General features: G+C 46.8%; 1 protein-coding gene and 1 long non-coding RNA gene across 2 annotated transcripts in view; one reads left to right on the top strand and one right to left on the bottom strand.

Annotated features, from left to right (window-relative positions):
* The window catches only part of SLIT3 (slit guidance ligand 3), a 642229-nt gene that overhangs the window by 343417 nt on the left and 271773 nt on the right, over positions 1-27039 (bottom strand). The window lies entirely within an intron of this gene.
* Positions 815-26179, top strand: LOC103347957 (uncharacterized). The gene is made up of 2 exons (XR_516439.4): positions 815-1454; positions 25867-26179. It is a non-coding gene; the product is annotated as an uncharacterized lncRNA (long non-coding RNA).

Here is a 27039-nt window from a genome sequence, read left to right on the forward strand (position 1 = left end):
CTTCCCAGGATCTCACTGACTGGCAGCTGGCAGCTTCAGGTCTGTGCTGGCAATGTGCCTGCCCTAAGGAGTTGGCACCAGCCTTGTGTCTCTGCCAGGCTTCTTGGTCACCTTACCTGGCAGGAGGGCCTGGCTCAGACCGTGGGGCTTGTTCTCCCAAGCCTGGCTCACCTGTGCTGATGAAGAGTCAGAAGGACTAAGCTCAGCACCAGGATTTCAAATTCCCTTCTTCCGCCCAGGGTCTGCTAATGGTGCAGACGTTGAGGCTCTGCTGAACACTGGGATATCTTTACGGCCCTCAGTAAAATGTACTGGAGTCAAATAAAGCAAAGATCCAGCCTTGGAACTCATTCTCCACCTGTATTTCCCCTTCCCCTCTAGTCTCACCCCCATCCAATGCCACTTCTTCACCCACAACACCAGAACACCTGAGCTAATTCTCAAGTCACCCATAGCCAATGTCTTCAGAAATCATTCCAGAAAATGCCTGTAGAAGAGCCTGTCCCCCCTATGAATCTGTCTAACGATGGGAGCTCGGGAGCCTATGCAAAGAGGCGGTAAAGCCAAGTTGAGATGAACACAGAAATCTTCATGCGGATCTGGGATGACTCCTAGCCACAGCCTCCCAGCCAGATGACACTGGACAAGTTACTTAGCCTCTCCCAGCCTCGCTTTTTGTTTCTGTTAGGTGAGAATGGTACTGTAGGAGGAGCATCACCAGTCTAAATACCTGGAGTCCAAAATCTCTGAAATCCACGGCTTTGTGAACACTACCATGACATCATAAGTGGAAAATTCCACACCTGACCTCAAGTAACAAGTCACAGTCAAAACGCAGGTGCATTAGAAGGAATGTATAGGATTACCTTCAGGCCATATGTATACAGTATATAGGACTCATAAAGGAGCTATAGATTCAGGGCCATCCCCAAGACATCTCGTTATACATATGCAAATATCTCCCAATTCTCCTGTGAAAAAAAAAAATCCCGAATCTGAAACACTTATGATCCCAGGCATTTTGGATAAGGATACTCAGCCTATACCTACCCCCTGTATAAAGTAGTGAGAGAGTTAAGAAGAGAGTGATGACAACTGCTTACTCCATGACAAGTGCCAAAAGGGGATCTCTCGTTGGCACTGTTCACATCCCCATTGCACTGCTCTGTCCTCTGTTTAACATGGGCTTTGCCAAATGTGTGGGAACAGGGCAAGACCTGTCCAGCTTGTGGCCTTGAATGTCACCCCATCCTTCTCTGATGTCACAATCTGAGCTGCAGCCCGAAGATGTGAACTCTTAACAACCCCTGAACCCAGCCCCCTCCTCCCACAGGCTTCTTACCACCCACCTGCACATCACATCTGGGGCCTCTGTCTCCATCCTACCCTTCCGTGAGCCCGTGCAAGTCCAGTTCCAAGTCAGTGCCAACTCAGGACAGCGGCTTCAGTGTGAGGTAAGCATCCCAGGGCCTCCAGGTTGGAGACAGGAAGCCTTCTTCTGGGGGAAGCTGAATTTGAGTGAAATGGGATCTCTGCAGGGGCATCTCTTTGGTTCCCTAATTAAAACTGAAACCTGACCCTCTGCTGTTGGAGACCTGACCACAGGTTTCAGTTTTCAAAGTGCTAACTGGCTGCTTACTAAAGGCCAGCCCATGCCCAAGATTGAGTTACTCCACTTAGAGCTGCTGCTTGACCTCGGCCTCTTACACCCTCACTGAGGGGAAGACACAGGTGGAATTAAACCCAGGCTAAATAGGTGGCCCCAGAGGCAGCCAGAGCCCCAGGCACTTCCTTGGCAGGCAAACGGGTTTGGAGCAAGGCTGGTTCCTTCCACCTGTCAAGTCTCTGCCCCAGTGTTCACTCTTGGAGAGTACTTCCTGGGCCTCCAATATCAAGGGCCCCACCTCTGAGCTCTTCTGTTCCTTGAGCTTTCTGGTTTTTTTTTTTTTTTTTTTTTTGACAGTGAGAGAGAGACAGAGAGAAAGGTCTTCCTTTGCCGTTGGTTCACCCTCCAATGGCCGCCGCGGCCGGCCAGCGCACCACGCTGATCCGACAGCAGGAGCCAGGAGCCAGGTGCTTTTCCTGGTCTCCCATGGGGTGCAGGGCCCAAGTACTTGGGCCATCCTCCACTGCACTCCCTGGCCACAGCAGAGAGCTGGCCTGGAAGAGGGGCAACCGGGACAGAATCCGGTGCCCCAACCGGGACTAGAACTCGGTGTGCCGGCGCCGCTAGGCGGAGGGTTAGCGTAGTGAGCCGCGGCGCCGGCTAAGCTTTCTGGTTTTCTTGTGCAGCTTCTCCCCACACAGATTCACTTATTTGCTTTTGCTTGCTGCCTCCCAGCCTGCACGAGAAAAGACCCTGCCTGTCTCGTGCACACTGAAGCCCCAGAAGGTCACAGCTACTGCATTGAGTGGGTGAGGGAAAAGGATAAAATATTCATGAAATGTCACACCAAAACTGAGACACCTGTCTGCTGGTGGGGCTTGGACGACTGAGAATGTTCTATTGAGAAAAGGAGAGAGAGAGAGGACAGCTACGATTTTACTCTTGATATCCCGGACCTTTAAATAAAGCTCATGGAGCAACCATGGTCTTTATGATACGATATACAGGTCTGAATCACTCAAGAAGACACTTCTATCAGCCACTGTGCATCACCTGCCATTACAGTAGTATATTATATACATACATTTCCTCCCTCTCTCTCCCTCCCTCCTTTCCCAGCTATATATCTCTCTAGCTATAACCACTGCATTTTCTGAACTGAAAAAATGTTCAGAATCTGTATACTTACGTACATGGAGTGGAAATTCACTATAAAATTCTTTAAAAATGTTTTTATTTGAGAGAGAGAGAGAGCGCGCGCGCACACACATGCAAGCTAGCTCTCCTGTTGGTTTATTCCTCAAATGGGTGTAACTGCCTGGGGCTGTGGTGGGGCTGAATCTGGGAGCGGGAAACTTAATCCAGGTCCCCCACATGGGCGGCAGGGACCCAAATACTTGAGCTATCATCTGCTGCTTCCAAGGTCTACATTAGCAGGAAGTTAGAGCCAGGAATGAAACTCAGGCACTCCAATGTGGGACGCTGGCATCCTAACCAATAGGCTAAATGACTGACGTCTTTGCATAAAGTCGATGGTCAAGAACCCAAAAGTTTTGCTGGGGAAGAGGAGAAAGAGCAGCCTAGCCAGGGCTTTCATTTGGCTGAGGTCTGAGAGACAGGAACAGGTAAGTCAAGAACAGCCTCCTTGCCACCAACACGGGCTTTCCAAGGCTGATCTGAGCGGGAAAATGGTGTTCTCTGTCCACAGAGCAGAGGGGCAGGAAGAGAAGCAGGGTAGACTCAGGGACAGGGGTGTTTGCCAGAGCTGGGGGAAGCAACCTCAAAAAGCTACACAGCGGCTTTGTTTTGCTGGCCACAGCATTGAGCTTCCAGGAAAGCAAAAAGCAAAAAGCAAAACCTGATGGTGGCTGAAGGTTCCCTGTCCAGACAAAAATAAATTACAGACCAACCAATGGACCAAAAACCAAACAACCAAACTCCATCAGTTGACATACTTATATTTGGCCCAGGGTGGCTTTCCTGTGTATTAACATACTTCAATAAATTTGGGGAACAGGGAATGAAGATAGGTTCCAGCATTTGGCCTAACAGTTGAGACACCCACACCCTATGACAGAGTGCATGGTTTGATAGCTGGCTCCAGCTCCTGACCTTAACTTCCTGCTGCTAATGTAGACCCTGGAGGTGGTGATGATGGTTCAAGTCATTGGGTTCCTGTCATGCAAATGGGAGACTTGAATTGTGCTCTCAGCTCCTGGCTCAGGCACTGGACTGCCCTGGCCATTGTGGGCATTTGAGGAGTGAGGTGGACTGGAGCACTTCCTTCCTTTCTGTCACATAAATTTTTTTCTTAAAAAAAAAAAAGAGATACTTTTGGTGCAAAAAGAGTTGAAATCCATAATACACATTTTCCATGAACTGTTTAAAGACACCCCCCCCATTAGTAAGTCAAAACAAGAGCAGCTCTGGCCCTTCCCCCTCCAGGTGGCTCTTTGTACACTCAGGACATAAAGGCTCCATGGAGGACAGGGTCAGTGTGTGTATCTTGGTGACCATGCATCCAGCAGGAAATCTGCAGCTGTGTTAATGGCTGTGGGTACAAACCACATAGGAAAACTAAAACTCTGACTTCTAGAAGTCACTCAGTAATGGGATTCTAAAAACCAGAGCATGTTAATATACAAGTGTGCACACAAGCATGGACGTTTCTGCTGCAAGTGCCCCAAACTGATAGACAATCCACAGGTGTGGCACTGCCTCCAGCCAACCTCCTGTGACTCGCTTGATGGAAAGGAAGATGTCAGGATGGAAAATGTCTACAGGTCTTCCAGTTCAAAAAAATTCTATGAAAAAATCACTGCCTCCATGCCCCTTTCCTTTTTCCCTGCCTTGCACCTGCTGTCTCAGTTCTACCTTTCTGCTTGTTTTCTCTCTCTCTGTTAAGTCTCCTTCAGGTGTCCTCTAAGGGCCAGGGAGCCCCAGCAGCAGGCAGGATAGCCAGCAAGCCAGGAATTGTTTTCAGGAGGTGTGCAGTAGCTGTGTGCAGTAGCTGACATTCCATGATTACAATTCAGCTATGTGGTTCTGAGACTCTAAGACAAATCCCAAAGTCTCCTTTTGAATGATGAATAATAAAAACCAGGCAGTCAGCAAACAAGGATCTCCTGGTTGAGTCCTGGGGATACAAAGCAATAAATACAACTCTTATGCCAAAAAGTTCGGGCTAATACAGAAGCATGCGTGCACACCAAAATGCCCCTTTTCTGCCATGGCAATCAAGGCACAGCTAATGGGTACGTGGCCAACAACTAAGCCACAGTGCAACTCCTGGAGGGGGCAGACTTATGTATACGGAGGCCTTCCCAGGAGAGGGTTGCACCTGTGGATTGTGTATCAGTGTGGGGCACTTGCAGCTTTGCTGTCCTCATGATGTAAATCAGTACTCCAGAACTCAAGTTTTCCTGATGGCAACTTATTGAAATATGCAAATAAAGCTCAGCCCCCACTATGTGATTTGTCCTGCGATCAACCTGAAAAGCCATCATGGTTCTCAGGTTCCAATCATTCATTCCCGAAAGACCTGTCAGGCAAACCTGCAGCATCAACAGTCCAGCCTTAACACAGTCAGAGACACCTGTGACCTTTGCATGGAGGTAGGGAGAGCAGGTGGATTCTTGCATTGTCTGTGGTTCCAGACTTGACCTCCTTGCCAAACCCCCATTCCAGACTCGTTCAGGACATTCCCTTCTGCTCCTCTGCTAATGACTCAGCTCACATCAGGCATTGGGGGAATCCAGCCAAGAAGAGCAGTGGCACGGAATGGGGCAGGAAAGGCAGAGACCTGGAAATGCTGGCAGCCTGCACCAAAGGAAGCTTTTAAAGGCAAGGAAAGCAGCCACCTTGGCAGCCTGGGGAGTGTTCCTAACACTGATGCCAGCCCTTGCTTGCAGCATGGCTGGAAAGAGCAGGACAAATTGCACACACTCTATAGCCAGCTCCTCAACGTCAACTGATGCTTCCCACGCGTCTCCAGATGGCCACGTGACCCAATTTCCTGTAGAAATGGATGACCTCAGAGGTGCGTGCTGCAGCAGGGACCCTAGGAAAGGTGGCAAGATGGCACAAATAAGCAGTCCTGGGAGGAAGCAATTTTATCTCTAAGAGGCAAAAACCAAGCCTAAGGAATATCTTAGTGTGTTCAAGTATTTCCAGCATTGGTTTATTTGACCTTATGAAGAGGAGTCAGGGAAGTAACCTGGAGTCTCTGAGACTCAAAGGAAAGGGAACAGCTGAAGCAGGAGCAAAGTTCCAGCGGCACAGAGAGTGTCATTTTTGGACACAGGCACATCAGCTTGCCAGACTCCACGGCTGAGCGAGGTGTGCATCGAGGTGATTCCAACATAAATCCAGTCTCCCTCCCACCCCCTAGAATCCTGTGTGCTTCCTGTTTATACTACTGGTTCCAGAGTTACCTGCCCCATCTATACCATCTGCAGCAGGGGCACCCTGGGAACTCATGCACATGCCCCTTCTCAGGCCAGGCCCAAGGCTACTGAGTCAGAATCCCCGGCAGGGGTCGGGGGGAGGGTTCCCCATCATCTGCAGTGTCAACGAGCTCACAAGGTGATTCTCTTGTGCTCTACCTATACTAGGATAGTGAACCAAAAAGCTTGTGCGAGTCCTTTTTGGTGTCAGTTTACTGCATGTAAAAATTTCCCTAAGCCCAACAGGGGACTTCTAGGAATGCCACAAGCTGCCTCTTCCAGGAGATGACTGGCTCAATGGCCACAGCACCATACCGAGCCCAAGACACTGCCAAGCTGTTGAGTCTAGGGAGACAATATGGCTGTGGCAATCCATTTGCTGAGATGAGTGAGACGAGGCTACTGGGCCATGTCAGAGATGGGTACCCGAGAACTATACAGCTCTGTTCAGTTCCCATGGCCAGGAATCAGACCTGAGCATAGATAGGGTCTCCTCTCCTCTATCAGAAAACAACATCGTGGGCTCATTTATTTTCCTCTCTGTCTTATCTCTGAGTTGGGTGCTGAATGGCAGAAACACACTTACTGATGGCCTCTTCACTCTTCAATGCTTTGCAATCTTCTTGCTAAGAGAATTTAAAGTATCCCCACTGATTCCAACGGCAGGTGATTGGCTGTGCGTAGAGGAAATCAGGGGTCTACAGGTAGATTTCTTTTTCCTGCCGGCTGCACTGCATCTTTGGAGCATGAACACACAGGTTGACAAATGGGGCTCCCTCCCCTAGGCGCTCACATGGTGACTTTGTCAAGGTCACTTAGGATGCATTTTTGCCTTTCCACGCTGGGCTGCCCATCAGTGCTCTACATTGACGCCTAGCTGCGCCCTGAACCTCCCAGGCCAATTTGCTTCCTGTAGCTGGCCACAGGAAGGAAGCTGGTGGACAGGCAGGACTTTTAGCTGCATCATGGGCAAGTGAAATGACAGAACATCAGGAACTGGAATGTTCCAGCTGGGTCAACTCATTCCGCACAACCATGAATCTCCCTGGTTGGTGAAAACACTGTTCCTTCTCAGAACTGGGGGTGGATGTTTTTCAGAGGAAGAAAGCGAGTGCTGGAATGTCTGCAAGAAGCTGAACTACTGGCAGGGTCACAGCCTGGTTTGAAGACCTCCTGTCCCTTGCTTCACATCTATTTTTTATTTTAAAAAAGATTTATTTCTTTGAATGAGTTATGGGGGGGGGGATGAGAGCTCTTTCATCTGTGGGTTCACTCCCCAAGTGGCTGCAATGGACAGGACTGAGCCAGGGTGAAGCCAGGAACCAGGAGTTCAGGCCCAGGTCCTTGGGCCATCTTCCACTGCTTTTCCCAGGCCATCAACAGACAGATGAATTGGAAGTGGAACAACCAGAACATGAACCAGTGCCAATATGGGATGCCAATGTTGCCAAGTGGTGGCTTTAACCACTTTACCGAAGTGTGGTTTGCACTATAACACAATTTGTTACTAGTAAGTTAGAGTCTCAGATTGACTTAAATAAATTAGAAGGACTAGGAGATCACTCCCACTGTCTTGCATCCTTTGAAGAAAAAGAAAAGTTAGCTTATCCTGGATCAGTGGCTTCGTGCACACACTGTACCTTATTTCCTTCATGCAATGAAGTCTCTCAACTGGTCACATCCACAAAAGTCCGCAAAACTAAAGTTAGCAAAATGTTATCCTCCACCACCTCTAATAACTTGCTTACCACCAGCTCTGGGACAGAGCTGGCCTGGCAGTGCAGCAGTTTGCCCCGGCAGCATCCCATATCACAGAGCGGGTTTGACGCCTAGCTGCTCTGCTCCCTGTCCAGCTTCCTGCTAATATGCCTGGGAAGGCAGAAGATGATGGCCCCAGTACTTGGGCCCCTGACACCCACATGGGAGACCCAGATGGAATTCCAGTGTGTCCAGCCTCAGTGTGTCCCAGTCCTGGCTGTTGAAGACATTTGGGGAAATTCTCTGTCTCTTTTTATCACTCTGCCTTATAAGCCAACCAACCAACCAACCAATTAGCTGGGGAGAATTATCAAAATGCAGATTGGCCTACTCCAAAAATTCTGAGGGTGAAATCCTGAAATTTGCATGTTTAATAGCAATTCTGTTTTCCTTGGAGATGTACATGTCTTTCCTTGGAAGCAGAGCTGAAAACATTGCTTTTATAAAGGATTAATTAAAGATGTTTCCTGACTCCTTTCACATCCTCTCAATCCATTTCCTTTTACCGCCTTCTGCAATCACAGAAACCAGACACTCTTTTTCAGATTTTTATTTGCAAATAGTCTAAAATACTCTCACTGAGCAAATATTTCCCCATGGCTATTACAAAGGCTGACAGACAAACTGAATTCCTTAAGCCACCTTCAGCTGTTTGTTTGATAAAGTTTTATTGTAACAGTCCTGCCATTTTGTTTGCATATTGTCCACAGCTACCATGGCAGAGATGAGTGGTTGAGACAAAGACAGTAGCCTAAAGTATTTACCTACTATCTGGGCTTTTACAGAAAAAGGCTTGTGAAACATTTGTTCAAATGGTGACTGAGATGGGCTAGCTGCTTAACAAGGTCATGTCTTCTTCCAGGTTCCACATACAGACTATTTCCCAGCTCCCCTTACAGTCAGGCATGACCATGTGACTGAGTGCTGACCAGGGGCAGGTGAAATGAGGAGCGCAGCCTGGCCTGGTATATGAAACCTCCCCCGTCGCACAGCCAGTCTAGGGTCCAACCTAGCAAGCGTCTTGCTAAAGGCCGCAGAGTTCCTCTGGATCATTCCTTGAGTTGGGAGTTTTTTTTTTCTTTTTGACAGGCAGAGTGGACAGAGAGAGAGACAGAGAGAAAGGTCTTCCTTTGCCGTTGGTTCACCCTCCAATGGCCACTGTGGCCAGCGCACTGCGCTGATCCGATGGCAGGAGCCAGGTGCTTCTCCTGGTCTCCCATGCGGGTGCAGGGCCCAGGCACTTGGGCCATCCTCCACTGCACTCCCCGGGCCACAGCAGAGGGCTGGCCTGGAAGAGGGGCAACCGGGACAGAATCCGGTGCCCTGACCGGGATAAGAACCCAGTGTGCCGGCGCCGCAAGGTAGAGGATAAGCCTATTGAGCCGCGGCGCTGGCTGAGTTGGGGAGTTCTTAATCACTACTTGGAGTCAAGCCATCAACCCATTAAGGAAAAGTCATTTTGGTCTCTATATGAGGGAGACATAAACCTCAATCAGTTTGAGTCATTATGTATTATATTAAATTCATTTACTATAACAGTCTCAATTAATTTAACTTCAACCCAGAGCCTCGCCTCTTAGGCTAGAAGTTAGAGTTACGAAGTGAGGTTTTTCCTTAGTCAATGCCTGGAGCATCTCCAAAAGCGTGGAAGTGGAGTGTAGGGACTGCTGTCTGGGGAAGAAACGGAGAGGGTAGTGTCATGGCAACGAGTTTTGCCTGAGTTCTGACGTCCTACAAATGACAGCATCACAGCCTGTCACTCCCACCATTGTCTGCCAGATGCCTCATCACACGCAGTGATAGAGCAGAAGTGGCTCCAGGGGAGCTGGGGCAGTCTAGAGTCCACGTTAGAATCCTACAGAAGAGGATGAGGTATAGAGGAAAGAGTTCTGAATGCGATGTGGCAGGTCTGCCTCTCAGATCGGCCCTGCAAAAACTAGGCGGGCAGTTCAGGGCAAGTCACCACCACACTGAAGCCATGATTTTCTTGTCTATGTAAGTCCACAGGTTAAAACCAGACTGGATTTTAGATTTTAGATATAACAAGCTTAGTGGTTTCCAGAGCAAGTTCTCAGGATACCTGCAACCCTCAGAGGTGCCTCAGTATCTTCTGCACATCCAGGATGGGTATGGGCAATGTGCAGTGTGCGGGGGCTGCCTACTGATTTCAACCAGCGCCACATGGTTTTTCCTATGCTAATGGAAGCGTAGTGTTTTGAAGTAGTAACTGAAGTGTTCCATGCCATCCTCTCCATGACACGCACACTTCCTTGCACCTGGGGAGCCAGGATACATTCTTTTTTTTTTTTTTTTTTTTTGACAGGCAGAGTGGACAGTGAGAGAGACAGAGAGAAAGGTCTTCCTTTTTCCGTTGGTTCACCCCTCACTGGCCACTGCAGCCGGCACACTGCGCTGATCCGAAGCCAGGAGCCAGGTGCTTATCCTGGTCTCCCATGTGGGTGCAGGGCACAAGAACTTGGGCCATCCTCCACTGCCCTCCCGAGCCACAGCAGAGAGCTGACTGGAAGAGGAGCAACCGGGACAGAATCTGGTACCCTGATGGGACTAGAACCTGGGGTGCTGGTGCCACAGGTGGAGGATTAGCCTATTGAGCCGCGGCGCCAGCCCAGGATACATTCTACATTTGCACTGCAGAAAATCCTATCACACATCACTGATCTCAGAGGCGACTGCACAGCAGAGCAAACAATCCACAGAGTGGAAGAATGGGAGGAAACATCAGCTAACTGCTCATCTGACAAAGGTTTAGGATCTAGAATATATAAGGAGTTCAAACAACTCAACAACCACAATAATAAAACCAATCAATTCAGTCAAGAAATGGGAAAAGGACATGAACAGACATTTCCCAAAAGAAGAAATATAAATGGCCAAGAAATATATGTGGAATTGCTCCATATCACTAGGCATCAGGGAAATGCAAGTCAAAGCCACAGTGAGATATTGCCTCACCAGTCAGAATGATGTTATCAAAGACAAAAAGTAACAAATCCTGGCCAGGAGGTAGAGAAACAGAAACTCCTAAACCCTGTCAGTAGGAACGTAAGCTAGTAGAGCCACTATAGAAAACAGTATGGGAATTCCTTAAAAAAATAGAAGTTGAATTGCACTTATGCTGTAGCATTCCCAATGCTGTATACATATCCATATATATATATTTATATATATATGTGTGAAATAATTATAAAAAAATAGATATCGGGGGCAGGCGTTGTGGTGCAGTGCCTTAGGCCACCGCTTGAGATACATGCATCCGTATCATAGTGCCAGTCTGGGTCCTGGCTCCTCTGCTTTCGATTCAGCTTCATGTTGATGTGCATCCTGAGAAGTAGCAGATGATGGCTCAAGTACTTGGGTCCTTACCACCCACACAGGAGACCTGGATGGGATTCCAGGCTCCTGGCTTTGGCCTGCCCCAACCCTGGTGAGAGAGGGCATTTTGGGAACGAACCAGTGGATGGAAGCTCTCTCTCTGCCTTTCAAATAAAATGAATATATATATATATTTTAAATATATAGTAAATGTATATATATATATATATATTTTAAATTGCAGGGAAGAGAAGAAGCAAATTGAGTGATTGTCTCATTGGATGCCAGGTGGAAAGACTTAAGCCTCATGAATTAGAATCACTGCTTCCTTCCATATGCTGGGCACTTAAACACTCTACAGCTTGGACACAACTTGGGAAAGGAGGGAGGGAGCCCATGAAAACCTGTGATTTAGTTTGTGTGAAAAGTGGAAAGAGGACATGAATGATAAATTGTTATAAAGCAATTAAAGCTACTTTTCTTGAATACTGATTTTTGCAGACTGAGCTCTACCCACTATATATATATATATATATATATATATATATATATATATTCCTCATGTTTGCCTTGTACAAAAATGAAACTGCTATTGAAAACTATGAAACGCTTGATGCTCAACAAAAGGTTAAGTCAGAGATTTCTATTTCTTCTGCCATAAGCATCTTCTTGGAAACCGTGGGTTTTGGGTAACAGGAAGAGCTTTTAGCCACTCTTCCCCCATTTTAGAAGAAACTCTGGGTGTGGATAGAGCAGAGAGATATCTCCAGCATCCTGAGGGGAACAAGAATCAAGCAAAGAACAACTGAACATGTGCTCTAAGTTTAAACACCTAAATGCACCAGAAGAGAAAACACTCACCCTGGCTTAAAGCCCTGCTTTGATCCACAAGGAAACAAAAGTTGGCACAGATATTCAGCAACAGTGCACCAGCATCTCATGGTCCTGCACATTTGTACCTCCAGGCCTGTGCTCTCTACACTGATGCTCTTGGTGTATATGTGAAGGCGGCAAAGGGAATGCAAGCTCTGACTTTCGGTGTTGAAGCATGCTCTCTTTCCATGTGTGTTCTTGAATAGTTTCTTTCTTTCTTTTTTTTTTTAAATTCATTTGCGAGAGAAAGAGGGCACTAGAGAGCACCATCTACTAGTTCACTCCTCAATTGCCTGAATTAGCTGGAGCTTGAGCTGGAGGGTGAAGCTGGGACCCAAGAGCTCAACCCAGGTCTCTGATGGAGGTGGCAGGAACCTAATCATTTGACCCTTATCACTATCTCCCAGTTTGTAAACCAGCAGGAAGCTGGAGTCAGGACACAGACCCACTCACCCTGGTATGGGGATCCATGTGTCCCAAGTGGCATGATAACCATAGGCCAAACTCCTGCTCCATGATTTCTTATTCAGATTATTTAGTCATACCAGCCACATTTTATCATGTTGGATGTCCATTTCCTGAGTGAACTGTACACACATCCAGATGCACGTAACTACGTACACTGTACAATGAAGAGGTCCCTAATCACTCAGGCTTTGGTTTGAGTTCCTCTGGAAGGCCCAAGTGCTGGCTTGGACAGGAGTGAGCAAGTTGTATTGGTGGGTTTGGGGTTTGGTTTCCTCTGTTGCTGGCAAATTAATTTGTTATTTGCCATAGTGGGTCATGTTCTTTTACAGCTTTAGGAGTTTTCATTTAAAGAATGATTGTGACACTAAATCTCTTCAAAGTCCCAACATCTGCTTTAGCCACAGCTCTCAGCTTCTGGGTGAGGCTGGGGCACTAGAAGAGGCCTATGGTAAACTTTCCCCAAAGGACCAAGGAGAATCCTACACTCGCGGGACAATCCTACCATCTCCCCTCCTCATTCCTTTACTGGGTTTACCCTCTCTTCTCTTTCCTTCCCACTCCCAGCTATCTTCTCTCTGTCTTCTTTAACTTTACTCTGCCTTCGTTTCCACTCTGAACTCTTGGACTCTCCATCCCCCACCACATTGAATGGCTTACTTGCAAGGTGCAGGGGTGAGGATGTTGGGATGGGAGTGGGAGTCTGGGAGGAGGGGGTCTCTAAGTGTGCTTCACCTGTCTCTTAAGACAGAGGTGAGCTGGTATCATAAGATTTGATGCATCTTCAGAAAGGGATGAGGCTTGAGTGTAGAGAAAGGAAAAGACTCGTTTTCTCTTCCCAGTGGAAGCGTTTGCATCCTGCGATTGCAGAACATGGTTCTGGCAGCAGGACACGTTGGGATGGCCTCAGAAAACGGCTATGAAGTAGGCATAATTATGCTCTTTTCATGACTAATCAATAGGAGGATCTTAAAGATGAAGCACATGCCCAGTTTCCCAGATAGTCAGCCTCTGAGTCAGGAACTTAATCCCTGGAGGAGCATACTGAGCCTGAACAGAGCATCAGGACTCGGCAAGGTGGCCACTCCCGGATGGCCAGTGTGTGCTGCGGAAGAAGCGGTGGGGCATTTGAAGGGGACACAAGAACAGCTCTTATTTATTGAGCATTGTCCATTTGTCTTATCTATAAGTAGCAGGGCTAGGATTTGGCTGAAATTCTGAAGTTTCAGCCTTCATCCAATACACTAGGCTGCCTCCCATGTAAGGTGGGGGGCAGATGCAAACTCCTGTTCTTCAAGAGGCAAACTTCTCCACGGGCGAGAGAAAGCTGTCTGCCAGAAAGGCTCACTGGGCAGGAAGAGTGAATGCTTTTCTCCTGCAGGAAGTTGCCAGACCATCTGCGGGACTTTTAAGGTTGACTGGGCCATAATCCTACTCTCATTCGCAAGCTCCTTTGGTTTCCAGAGCCAGGGCAGAGGACTGGGAGAACACGCAAGCCATGGGGGTTGGATGGGGAGGCGAGCAGCAGTGTTTGCGGGTGGGAATGGAGTGTGACACAAACAACCTGGGCTCCACGCCTGCCCAAGCTCTCACATGTCCTCCAGAAGCAACTGGAGAACAAAGCAGAACCAACAGCCCCTTGCTTGTCTTTAAAGAACAGCAGCACAGCTATGGGGCAAAAAGAGGCAGATTAAGGAAAAGGCAGACATAAAAAAAAGATGTGGCCGGCACCGTGGCTCACTAGGCTAATCCTCCGCCTGCAGCGCCAGCACCCCGGGTTCTAGTCCCGGTCGGGGTGCCGGATTCTTTCCTGGTTGCCCCTCTTCCAGGCCAGCTCTCTGCTATGGCCAGGGAGTGCAGTGGAGGATGGCCCAAGTGCTTGGGCCCTGCACCCCATGGGAGACCAGGAGAAGCACCTGGCTCCTGGCTTCGGATCAACGTGGTGCGCCGGCTGCAGCGGCCAATGGGGGGTGAACCAACGGAAAAGGAAGAGCTTTCTCTCTGTCTCTCTCTCTCACTGTCCACTCTGCCTGTCAAAAAAAAGAAAAAAAAAAAGATGTGACCCCACGTCACAGATTCAGCTTGCGGCAATGCCTACCTAGGGGTATGGATTGTCACAGGGTTGTGGGATCAGAGAACAACACGGACTCTGGAAATCTCCACACACCTCCGAGTCTCACAAGCTGGAAAACAATTTCTGAGATTTGATTACTTCTCATTGGGGCTGTTCTTCATTACTGGGGCTGGCATTTTTTCCGAGATCTGATGGAAGGGTGGGTCAGGGAAAAGTGTGAGAAGTTCCGGGAAGCCATGGTTCTCTTCTGCTGATATGCCAGACCTCACTCAGAGAAAAACAACTCACAGGAATCTTTCTGGATGTTTCTTAAATCAGTGGGAGAGATCCCACAGAGAATTACAAAATACCTTGAATCCATCTGGAATTTTAAAGAAACTCAAACAAGGAAAAGGGGTGAATTCAGAACTGACTCTAGCCCCACAACAGAAAAGGCAACTTGGGCTCCTGAACCCTCAGATCATTCCAGCAGGTCCTACTTACTGAACATCTTCCAACATCTCTACCCCGTAGGGGGTTTTGTAGATGTGGTGTGATGTGCCCTGAAGCAGGTGGGCAATTCTTTGCTCTCCCTTCTTTTTGGTCTTGGTCTTTTGTGGGTTCCTTCTGGGGGATGGATTATGGGGACTTTAGGAGCCTCATTCCATCCCAGTAGAAATCAAGCATATAGGAAACCCGCACTCCTCTGTTGTGGAACCCAAGAGATGGCTGAGATCAAGTCTTCTTTGGATAGAAAAGCACACAGCTCTAACAGCCTCCTGGTGTCAGGGTATGCAAATAATTAAACAAATGGTTTAGCAGCAATGCTGTCAGAAAAAGAGTTTCCAATTCCATCACCATGGTGACAGCTCATCAAAAAAAATCTAAATCTAAAAATTGCCTTTATTTAGCTGATAGAAAATAATAAATAGGGCTCTTGGGGCTTGTACTTTGCATTATCTGTCATTAAACTCTGAGGTCTCCCCCAGTTCCACCTTCCACCTGTATGCCTGGCTTGATCCTGGTGCAGCCACAGCTACCTGTGATTCCCCTGGATTCAGTGGAGTCCATAACCTTGAAAGGGGAGTGGATTATTCCCCCCCCCCCCCCCCCGCCAACCAGCTGGCCTTCTCTTCACAGGCCCTTGCTGGCATTCACTAACCTTTGATCCTAGGGTTATTTGCTGTCTGCAGCCATTTCATAGACAGGGCACTTATGGAAATTACTTCAAGCTCCCTGGTGTGGTGGCTCCCTGTTTAACAGGAGTATTTAACAGGAGAGGAGACAAGAATATTCTGATGCACCAAATCACCAAATCAGAAATGGGCACCTGTGACTTCCTTCTGTTCCAAGGGAAATACCACAGTCTAATTTTATATTAAACGATGAATTGTATAAACCTCTGCGGCATCCTGAAATAGACAATACGCAATTTGCCATTTCTAGAACTTTGATCGAAGCAAATGTTTCGGGTGTGAAGTTTCTGGGAAGTCTGGTTGAGAATAGGGACTGAAAGACGAGCATCGCATTTTAAGTACAGGCATGTTTACTGCATCTTTGTCGAGAAAAAAACCAAGTATCAGGGACTGCCCGAGTCCATCCCCTGCGGATTCCCTGTGGATTGAATGCACGATACCACAGCCACTGTGTAGCTTCTGACACTTGTCCCAGTCAGCCCTCTGCCTCCAAGGGTTCTGCATCTGTGGATTCAAGCATTGCATCTGTACTGAACACGTCCAGACATTTTTCTTATTATTTTCTAAATAATATAGAATATCAATTTGCATAGTATTTACATGTTATTAGGCAGTATGAGTAACCTAGAGATGATTTAAAGTGTATCAGAGGATAAATGCAGGCTCTGCAAATACTATACCATTTTATAAGAGACTTGAACAGCTGTGGATTTCAGTATCTACAGGGAGGAGAGGCATTGGTCCTAGAACCAAACCTCTCTGGGTATCAAGGGACTGGCTCTTCATGTCGCCAAAGACCTGTATTATTGACATGGATAGATGACTACTGAATATTGTTAGGAAAAAAAAGCCTACAAAATAACACAAACATAATCCTGTTCAAAGTACATCCATACATGTGTACATACACGAGGCAAGGAGAAGGCCGTTTACCAAAATGTTAATGACTGTTATTTCTGGTAGTTTCTTCTTTCTGTCTTTACATACTGTTAGTAAATCAATATTTTATTCCGTGAGCTTTTATGACTATTATAGTCGAAAAAAAAAAAACCCAAACTCTAAAGCTACTTTGATATTGGCTCTTCAAGAATAAATAATAGGGAGCAAGTATCTACTGTCCCAGGCACTGTGGTGGGAGGCAGAAGGAAAGGACCACTTGGTCTCTGCCTCCAGGGACTTGAAGTCTAAATAGGAAATAACCACTATGCCACAGATCTTTGGGAATAAATGTGCTGAACATTAGCTGACAGTAGATCCTGTCCTCATGGCTAGACAGACATAGGATGGTAGCTAAGAGGAAAAGATAATTGAGGATCCCGTTGCTGACTGGTGTGATACTGGCCAGGCAGCTCATCTGCCCTGAGGTTCGGTAGTTAAAAACAGTGGATGAGGTAAAGCATAATAGCACAGCACCCGCCCAGGGCACATTCAGGAAACGCCCACTGCTGTTATTCCTCCTTTCTCCTTCCCTCCAAGGGCTATAGGAAAGCAAGTGTGGGCAGAACGTCAGAGGAGACAGAACGCTCTTTGATATAACACCTCACAGTCACCCACCCTCCTGTGAGCGCCTTGCTTTTGTTTCAGTGTGCAAACACGTATCTAAATGAAACACTCTCATTCGCCCAGGAGCACGTGGAGGTCTGGCCCACAGTCGGCTGGCACTGGCACGATGCCTTAATCTGCTTAATACATTTAATCTGCTGATGAGGCCAATCAATGGCCTCCCCCTGCCTAAGCAAACAACTTGTTTCACTCCAATCAAAAGGCACCCTTAATCTGATGCCTTTTCACTCAACTCTCCCCCATGACCCACATGCCATTTCATTCCTCCTTCCCCCTCCTGAATGTAATCAGCCTGGTCCAATTTGCTTATATAAACAGGAGGCTGAGGCGCGGGAACCTCACTAGGCCACGGTGGTTCTGCTGTTTATACATCCCCCACCCCTTGTTTCCTGAGACCTTTCAATAGAGCCAGACTTGGAGGAGAGTTATATTAAACAGTTTGACTCCAAACCTAAACAGCCCCTGAAGCATTAGTGGTTCAAAGATCTCCTGGTGCATTTATGAAAAGCCATTGATCTGGGAAGAGGTGTTAGAGGACTTGAAATGCACTAAGAAAACTCCTTTGCTGGCAGGAGGCAGAGTGGTTTTCATTAAGGAGCTGCCCTTTATCTCGTCACATTACTGACCTGCCCAAGCTGGGATGGGCCACTTCCCCTTGCCTTTAAAGGAAGCTGCCTCTGGTCAGAAACACAGGATGATAAGAAAACCTGCATGTGTAAGGCACGCACAAAGAACAGAAGTGCAGCTCTTGCGGGCTTGCTTTTCTGAGTCTGATCCCCACGTATGCTTTACATTCTCCACGCTGGGACCACCTTGGGTGCACAGAAGCCTTGAGACACCACGGGTCATTTCCCTGTGCTTAGTCATTAGTGCTTGGGGAGCAGTCTGTGAATTCTTGACTTCAGTTCTCAGGGGAACTTGCAATATTGCCTACAACGGGGCCCACTCTTAAGGCAAGGTCATCCATGCCAGGGACCATGTATCAGCTTTAGGACAGTAGAGATGACCTCAAGTCCCAAACTGTTGCTTGACAGCTGGGTGACCTGAGATGAATTCCTACCTCCATTTTCATCTAGAAACTGGACTTTTTACAACCTCATAGAGTTGCTGCAAGGACAAAACATGTCATGTGTAAGAAGTGCTTTGCGCAGTGCCTGGCACCTAGTTGGCATGTGGTAGGGGATGACTATTACTGCTTATCACTGTATTATTATCTAGGCAGTCTAAAAATCATAAGCAACATTTTGCATTTAATGTACACAAATGCATTTTCCTGGGAAGAGGTCCATACATCTCATTCTTATTTTTCCCAAAAGGGGAAGAACCATTAAGCTAGTTAGACTAACTCCCTCCTTTAATTGATGAGTAAAATCCTACCCAGAGGTTGAAGTGCTTTTTCCATGATCACATGGGAAGCCAGAAGCAAGGCCACAGAGCTGAAACCCAAGATCTGTTGTTGACTCACTATGCAGTGCTTTGCAGATTTTGGAAACAGCTTTAGCCTTACCCAGCCCTGCATAAAAGTGATCTTTAAATCAATGTGAGATAGGACTGGGTTTTGGTGGCCTCAAAGCAAAAGGAATGGAGGTGTGATGGTTGTGAAGCTGTGAAAAGATTACTTGACAATAACAATCAGCAGAAGAAAAAGGTGTGCAAAGCAAGAGAGGAGGAATGGGTGAGGGTTCCCAGGCAGAAGGAGCCCTGTTCCAAACTCCTTTGCATTTCCTGTGCTATAGCAAAGCACATTGATCCCCTAAGCCATCCAGATGCTTTATAAAATCCATAGTTGCAAGCATAGATGACTTGAATGATTTTTCAATTCTGAGCGAGAATACCTTGTTTTCAAAGTAGATCCAGCCATGGGACTTGGAGATTTTCACTTTGTTTTCTTTAATGAGGTTCTTTCACATTCTTTGGTATGTTCCTATTTTGTTGGTTGTAAAGGTATGGCCTATGGCTGGGGACCAGCATCATCCATGTTACGTGGGAATGTGCTGGAAACGCTACTTTTAGACCTCCTCCTTACACCTAGTGAGCCAAAGACTCTGGTCACAGCCATATGCTTAAACAAGGTTTCCAGGTGACTCTGATGCACACTCAACTTCTTTGAGAGCCACTCATTTAGGTCATTCCTGTGTTAGAGGAATCATGCAGGCAATGAAGGCTTGGAAAAGACTTCCAGAAACCCGAATCCCTAAAACACATTTTTGGTTTTTTGGGTTTGAAATAAACTGGAACTAGATGAGTAACGTAGACCCTCCTGTATTTTGCAAACAAGAGATCTGAGAGGAAAATGGAAAATAAATTTCAAAGCCTTTCATCTCAGTTATGATGACACATTCATTTTAGCACTAGTGGGGATGGAGAGGGGAGAAGGGCGGTGGTTACTTTTGTTGAGGAGAATACACAATTCCAATGGAATCCACTGTAATTTAGGGTCAATTAGCATCTGCACATTCTCTACCCATGAGGCTCTATTAATGCAGTTAATTTTTATCTTTTAATCCAAACCAAACATCCTCCAGTGTACTTGGGGTCCTCTTAATACATTTGACCCACCTGGATGCTGTCCTATGCCTTGTAATCCGAGCCGCTAGGAGCCTCTTCAGCTCTTGGGATGTAGAGAACAACTCATACCCCTGGTTGGGTCCTGCCATCCCCTGGGAAATCAGCTCTCTCCTGGGGTGCAACCTTGCTGGAAGCTCAAGTTCCTTGACGAGACCTGCCCTTGTCCTGGCCTTCATGGAAGTCATTCTTCATACTTCCTTGCTCTTCTGGGCAGCCTTCTCTGACAACTTTTTGACTGTCCCTTGACTAAACACACAAGAACGTGGTTGATGCTAACATCTTCCATGGCTAACTTTACTGCTTCCGTCACTGACTTTCCATTTGATCCTCCAAACAACCCTCATGTCATTAGCATTTCTCCACACTCTACCCACATCCACCCTCCACATTTTAACAGTGCAGCCACTGAGCTTCCAGTGGTTCTGTGACCTGCCAGTCTCACACAGCTGGTGAAGAGATCACATGGTAGGCTCACACCCAGATCTCCTGGTCCACTGGCAGAGATCTATTATAGAATACTGCTCTTCCTGCCCATCTACCTGGGTCCATAATGTCAATGAATAATGCATTTGTTCTTTGTGTGTCTTTGGAATGTCTTTATGTTTATGGAAAACCGTGCATTTTCCTTCATGTAAAAGCCCTTGAGGAGAAGAAATCATATCTGTGTAACTCAGTCTCAAATAATAATGCAGAGTTCTCTTACCTATTCAAAATATTTTCATTTTTATCTTATTTTATCTACAAAAAATCCAACAAATTAAGTAGAATAAACAATATTACGCCTATTTGAATGGTAAAGAAACTGAGGTTTGGCCAATAAAAGCAATGTACTGGCTCAGAAGTAGAAAGTGACGTTTTTGGGAACAGAAGAGAGATTTTTCATTTCTGTTGCTGCATCTATGTACTGGGTGTGTGCTGTTAAAACTGTGAACCTAGGGCTCTTGTATGCTGCCTCAGAAACTCCTGGGGAAGCTATGGAGGGGGAGGCAGGCAGGGCTCGGGGCAATCCACCCTGGGTTTAGGTTCTCCTTTAAAAAGGAGCTTGGAAGGTCATTGACAGGTTCACATTTCCTGTCTAGAGCATCCAGCATGGTAGCAGTACTAGTCGGGTGTAGGTAGTAGATTCTGAGTGTTGTGGTTGCAGATGGCCCTGACCAGCCTCTTGCAAGAACTTTCTATCTTGTGACTTGCCATCAATGTGAGTAGGAAAATTCCACCCCATCCTTGTAGAGGGTAAGCTATTCCTCAGCCTTTTCTTGGCTAATATTTGTTGACTTACCATGTGCTAAGTACTGTTCTATGGTTTGGGGCTAGTGTGGATAGATATGGGGATGATTCCACCTTTGTGCTCATGTAGCATACATCTGGTAGACCTGAAACAGACCATCACACCAATGAATAAGTACTAGCTAGGAAGGAAAGAGCTATTGTCTGCATGATAGAACAATGAGTGGGACCTCATCTAAGGCAGAGGTCAGCCGACTGCAGTCTGTGGAGGTAATACTGAGGCTAGGTTTCTTGGCAGTGAGAGCGAGGGAGAGAGAAGGCACGAGAGAACTTTCTTGCTGCAGGCAACAACATGGTGTAGGCTTGAAATCACAGATGCCTGACTTGGTTGAGGAATCCAGAGGAGGTATGGCTGGCTGGGGCCCAGGGAACAAGAACAGAGAGCAGCAGGAGCTGGGAGACAGGGGTCAAGGGAGCAGGGCTATGCATTTATGCATGCAAGTTGGGCAGCCATGGCAGATTTCAGTAAGGACTGTCATGACTGATTGACAGCCATGAGAACCTAGGTTAATGTCTGGAGAAAAAAACTGCAGATGGTCAAGAGCATAACTGAAGAGACCTGCGAAGAGGTTATCAGGTGGTTTTCCTTTGTCACACAGCGAGACAAGCCCTGGAGGGAGTTATTAGTTAATATGCAAGAGCCGGCAGGCAGTATGGATGAGAACAGCAGAAGCGGTGGGAGAAAAAATACCACCACCTTGGATTGAGATGATGTAGTTCCAGTCCTGCACCAGCACACTGCGGCTGTGTAACTGGGGATAGGCCACTCTACTAATCCTCATCGGTCCCATGTGCGACAATCGGTTAGTAGTCCAATCTCGGCAAGTTATTGGAGGCCCAGTTAAATAATGCTTAAGTGCTCTGTCAATGCTAAAGTGTTATGAAAATGCAGGATGTCATCAACTATGTCGATATATTCAAAATATATATGGTTCTGAGTAAATATGGGTTAATTTTTTTAAATCTCTGTATCCTGAAAATAAGTTATTAGAAACAATTTGTTTGATAGGTTAGAATTTCACTGCATTTCAAAAATCTACCTTTATTTTTCAATGCTCAAAATTTTACAATGGCTGAAAAATTATTATTTAGAATGATCACATTTACTCAATTATAATTGTAATCCTATTCAGGTCCCATCACATTTTTCAAACTTTAGTCATTTATGTGTCAATGTAATTTTTTAAACTATAAATGTGTCACTTGATATTTTGTTTAAATATAACATGTATTCCCACCACACTTGGCTGTTTTCATAAAGAAACTTTGGGAGAGGCATTTAATATGTCTGTAAGACGCCCTTGTCCCTTACCAGAGTGCCTGGGTTTGATACCCAGCTCTGGTTCCCTATTCCAAGTTCCCATTAATGTGGACCTTGGGAGGTAGGTGACTAAGTTGTAATAACTGAGTTCCTACCACCCACATAGGAGCCCTGGATTGTATGCTAGGTTCCTGGCTGTGGTCTGCCCCGCTGGGGCCATTGTGGGCATTTGGGAAGTGAGCTTTTTCTCTATTTCTCAGTCTTTCTGCCTCTCAAATAGATATATTAAAAAAAAAGAAGAAAGAGAAATTTCAACCTAAAAAAAATTACCTGTGAAATCAGAGTTGACACACTAGTTGGATTTTTCCTAATTCACATGAAAATAGTTGTAGGACTATTAATGTATAAATAAATCAGTAATAGGATCTCACATGACACCAGTGGTAAACAGCATACTTGGGAAACAATAACTTATAACATACATATTCTAGGGCTTTGTTCAATATCAAAATTAACAGGCCACCCACTAACCTTTAGTGACTAGCATTGAAAAGACTTGATGCCTCGCTGTATTGTACATCGATTTAATCACAATCTGTGGCACAGGGCCCAACCACCAGTATTATTTAGGATTCCTGAGATAATTCTTCTGCCAACTGAGGCTGAGATACAGGGACCTACATTCTTGGAGGCTGTCCAAGACTGCCAGGACTTCTAGGATTGGACAGATATTGAAGGGGGCACCTGGTGCTAGTGGGGAGACAATCACTGTCTTCCTCTCTCTCAGCAGGGGACACTCTTGAGAAATACCGATCTTTGTAGTGGTAATGCTAACACTACTACTAACAGGCAACCTTGAGTGCCAGCTTCATGTCAGTCACTCTTCTAAGTACTTTTTTTTTTTTTTTTTTTTTTGACAGGCAGAGTGGACAGTGAGAGAGAGAGAGAGAGAGAGAAAGGTCTTCCTTTGCCGTTGGTTCACCCTCCAATGGCCGCCACGGCCGGCACGCTGCAGCCAGCGCACCGCGCTGATCCGATGGCAGGAGCCAGGAGCTAGGTGCTTATCCTGGTCTCCCATGGGGTGTAGGGCCCAAGTACTTGGGCCATCCTCCACTGCACTCCCTGGCCACAGCAGAGAGCTGGCCTGGAAGAGGGGCAACCGGGACAGAATCCGGCACCCCGACCGGGACTAGAACCTGGTGTGCTGGCGCCGAAAGGCAGAGGATTAGCCTAGTGAGCTGCGGCGCCGGCCCTAAGTACTTTCTAAGCATTATTGCATGAAATCTTCATGAAATCTTCACAGCCACACTACAAAATTATCTATTTTATTATAATAGTATATTATAATATTATCTATTATAATATCATATTATAATATTATCTATTTCCAAGATGAGGCATCTGAGGCCCAGAGAGGTATTGTGACTTTCCCAGGGTCATATAGCACTAAGTGTTAGCGATGGAATGGGAGGCTCCTTGAGAGTAACCCCAAGTTCCCTCCCTTGCGTGAGGGCTTTATACTTAAAACACACACCTTAGGGTCTACAGTCCTGGTAGGTAAACACCAGGACCTCCTGTGCCTCTTTTTTTTTTTTCTTTCTTTTTTAATAAGACTGCTTTCCTCATCCCTAATTTTATACATGAGCACATTTCAGCCACGTGAAATGAAATGAAGACCAACAGAGGCCGTGCGATTTCCCAAGTCCCATAACTGACTCCATGTGTGGTCTTGTGGAAGTACCCACACCTCTAGAATCCGGCTTTCCTCATTGGAGTTGCAAAAATAAACCCCTACGCCTTGCAGTTGTGAATGTGAGCAGAAAAGGTGGCATCCCGAAGTGGGTGGGGGTCCCCTTAGTTTCACCCTGGAGGAAGCTCTGAAGTGGGGCCGGGGGAGGGGACAGTTTCCAGCAGCCCCAGGAGTCACTTTCCGCTTTTGTAGGATTCAATTACACCCAAGGGCCTTCAGTTTGAACAAAGAAAATTAGGTGAGCCCACCTAGGGGAATCCCTGGGGCCAGCCTCCGTGTTTAGCTTGGAGCAGCAGGGAGGTGGAAGAGCCTGAGCTGTGCTTCTTTGTGAAAGGCAGATGAAGAATCCACCCTCCCATTGTGCAGCAGACTCTGCTTCCCAGCCCAATAAGGGGCATGAAATCGGATGTTTTTCAAGCTCCAAATAAAGCAGTGGAAAACCTACCTCCCCTCTCCCTCCGTAAAGAACGCCAGAGCGCAGAGCGTTTGATTTCGGAACAGGGCAATGTTCTTTTTAGAGGAAATGTTAAGCAGGGATTAGAGACACGAAGGGCCGTAACTCTATCCTCAGCTCTCTCATTGTTAACAGTATTTTTTTTTTTTTGGCAGTGTCTGTGCAGAGATGTGGGAAAAACCCAAGTCTTATGTAAATGAGAATCGACACACACTGATAAACCAAGCGCCAGACCTGAGGTCTTAATTACACAGGAGTCTAGATGTCAGAATGAATGGGGCTTACTGACGTTCAGCGATTTCACTAGGTATTAAGTTGGACGACCTCCTTCCGGGGGCAGAGAGCAAAGTGCAGGTTTCCTATTACCAAGGCCACGTTCACAAGTGCAAAGAGCTTTGGTCCTGCCTAGACGTTTTTCTGGGTGGAAGATGAAGATATCTTAGAACTCCAGCACTCACACTTGGTTTATGGTGGGACAGGCAGAACAGGGTGTTTTCAGGTGTGGGGCAAAATGGGATAATGGAGGTCTCCAACTGTAGCTCCCCTTGTCCGCTAGCCCCTCCTGCAGCTCCATCTTTCACTGCATGTGAGGCCATGTCATGGACACCATGGTCTTAACAGCTAATAGGAGGGGTCTTCATCAAGTTCAGGGCATGTGTGTATTTTGCAAGGTTTTCTGCACCAAAATAACCTTTGACCTCCATTTTTCCAGAACTTTCTGAAGTAGCCTCGGACTCCCAGGAGCCACGCAGAAGCACGAGCAGCTCCGTGGTAACACGGAGAAAGCTGCAAAGACAATAAGTGATAAGCGTGTGCACGGCTGAAAATGAAGCCTGCGGGGCCGTGGGCACCTCACACAGGGGGTTCCCCGCAGCTGCAGTCCAGAGAATCTTTACCTCTCGTGGCCCCGGCTCTTTTCCTTAGGTGACACTATGGCTGTTATCTCAGCGGGTATGAGCTGTGTTTTTAGAAGGAGAGAAGGCTGTTTTCAGGCTTGGTTATACCCAAATAGTACTCAGTGGGAGTTAGGGTCTCTGCCTTGAAATAGAAAAAATAACACACCCTTTCCTTCCAGCCCCCCTAATTAAAGTGTCAGGACAGAGCCCCAACCCTGAGTTGACACATGACATGCCGTCCCGTGTAATCTGACGTGTTCCACGCTAACATCAAAGCCCCGTCCAGGAGAACAGAGCGGGATATTCAGAGCGCGCCTGTTGCAGTCTGACATATAACTCCATCCAGTTTCATTCGCAGGCCCTCGCTCACCAGGGGATTAACCCGTCAGGCTGCCAAATGAGAAGGGAAAGAGCAGGCGCAGGCCCTGACAAGAGGCCCAAGATGCCGTCGAAATCAAAACAAATCCACCTGCTTAAGGAAGACTCGGCCCGCACAGCGACCTCGCCCTACAGACGTCTGTGGCAAGTGCTCTCCTCGCAGCCCCTGATGTGGCGCTTGCCCATTTACGGCTGCCTGATCGCAGTATTTCTCACGATTGTGTTTGCACTGTTGTACAACAACTTTATGTAATCATCGCTTCTCACGCCGAATAAAACCTTTGCACCTGAAAGGCAGGGGGGCAGCTTTGATTTGTGATTCCACCTGCACTTGATCTTAGCCAAAAGGCCGAGAGCCACCCGAGCCAAGGTCCAAATGACCAGAGAGGGCCTGGGTTGGTGCTTTTCCCTTTTTCTTTCCATTCTTTTAAATTCCCGATCTATCGTGCATACTACTTCTGTAGAATATAACAAAAACAAAGCCGTAGGAAAATGTACTTGGCTCAGATGTCTCAGCAGTGTCAAATGACTGTAATTGTACCAAAATGCTTACTTTCCATTTCGATACTTATCACGGTCCAGGAACACAAAGGTGGCCAATTGGTGCTGGTCTGTGGGCCACCACTTTGAACACCAGGAACACCTGACACAATGTGGAACACAGCTATCTCTCCACTATGTGAACTGTTGACTGAGGATTTCTGTATAACTATACAGATCTACTTATGGGGGTATTTCAAAAATAATGCGTAAGAGTTAAAAGGTAAGTTTATTTTTGGTGCAAACAATTTTTGAAATCTCTACATATGAGACATTCAGAAAGTTAATGGAGGAACAGACATTTGGCATAGCAGTTTAAGTCTGCTCCTGGGATGCCCACATTCCTTATTAGAGTGCTTGGTTCGATTCCTGGCTACTCTGCTTCTGATCCAGCTTCTTGCTGATACACACTTTGGGAGGCAGAAGACGATTGCTGGAGTACTTGGGTCCCTCCACAAGGGGTCCCCTAGATGAAGTTCTGAGCTCCTGGCTTTGGTCTGGCTCAGCCCTGGCTGTTATAGGCATTTGAAGAGTGAACCAGTGGATAAAAGATATTCTCGGCTGGTGCCGCGGCTCACTAGGCTAATCCTCTGGCTGTGGCGCTGGCACCCCA

This window comes from Oryctolagus cuniculus, chromosome 6 (genome assembly GCF_964237555.1).
Source record: "Oryctolagus cuniculus chromosome 6, mOryCun1.1, whole genome shotgun sequence".
Taxonomy (NCBI): domain Eukaryota; kingdom Metazoa; phylum Chordata; class Mammalia; order Lagomorpha; family Leporidae; genus Oryctolagus; species Oryctolagus cuniculus.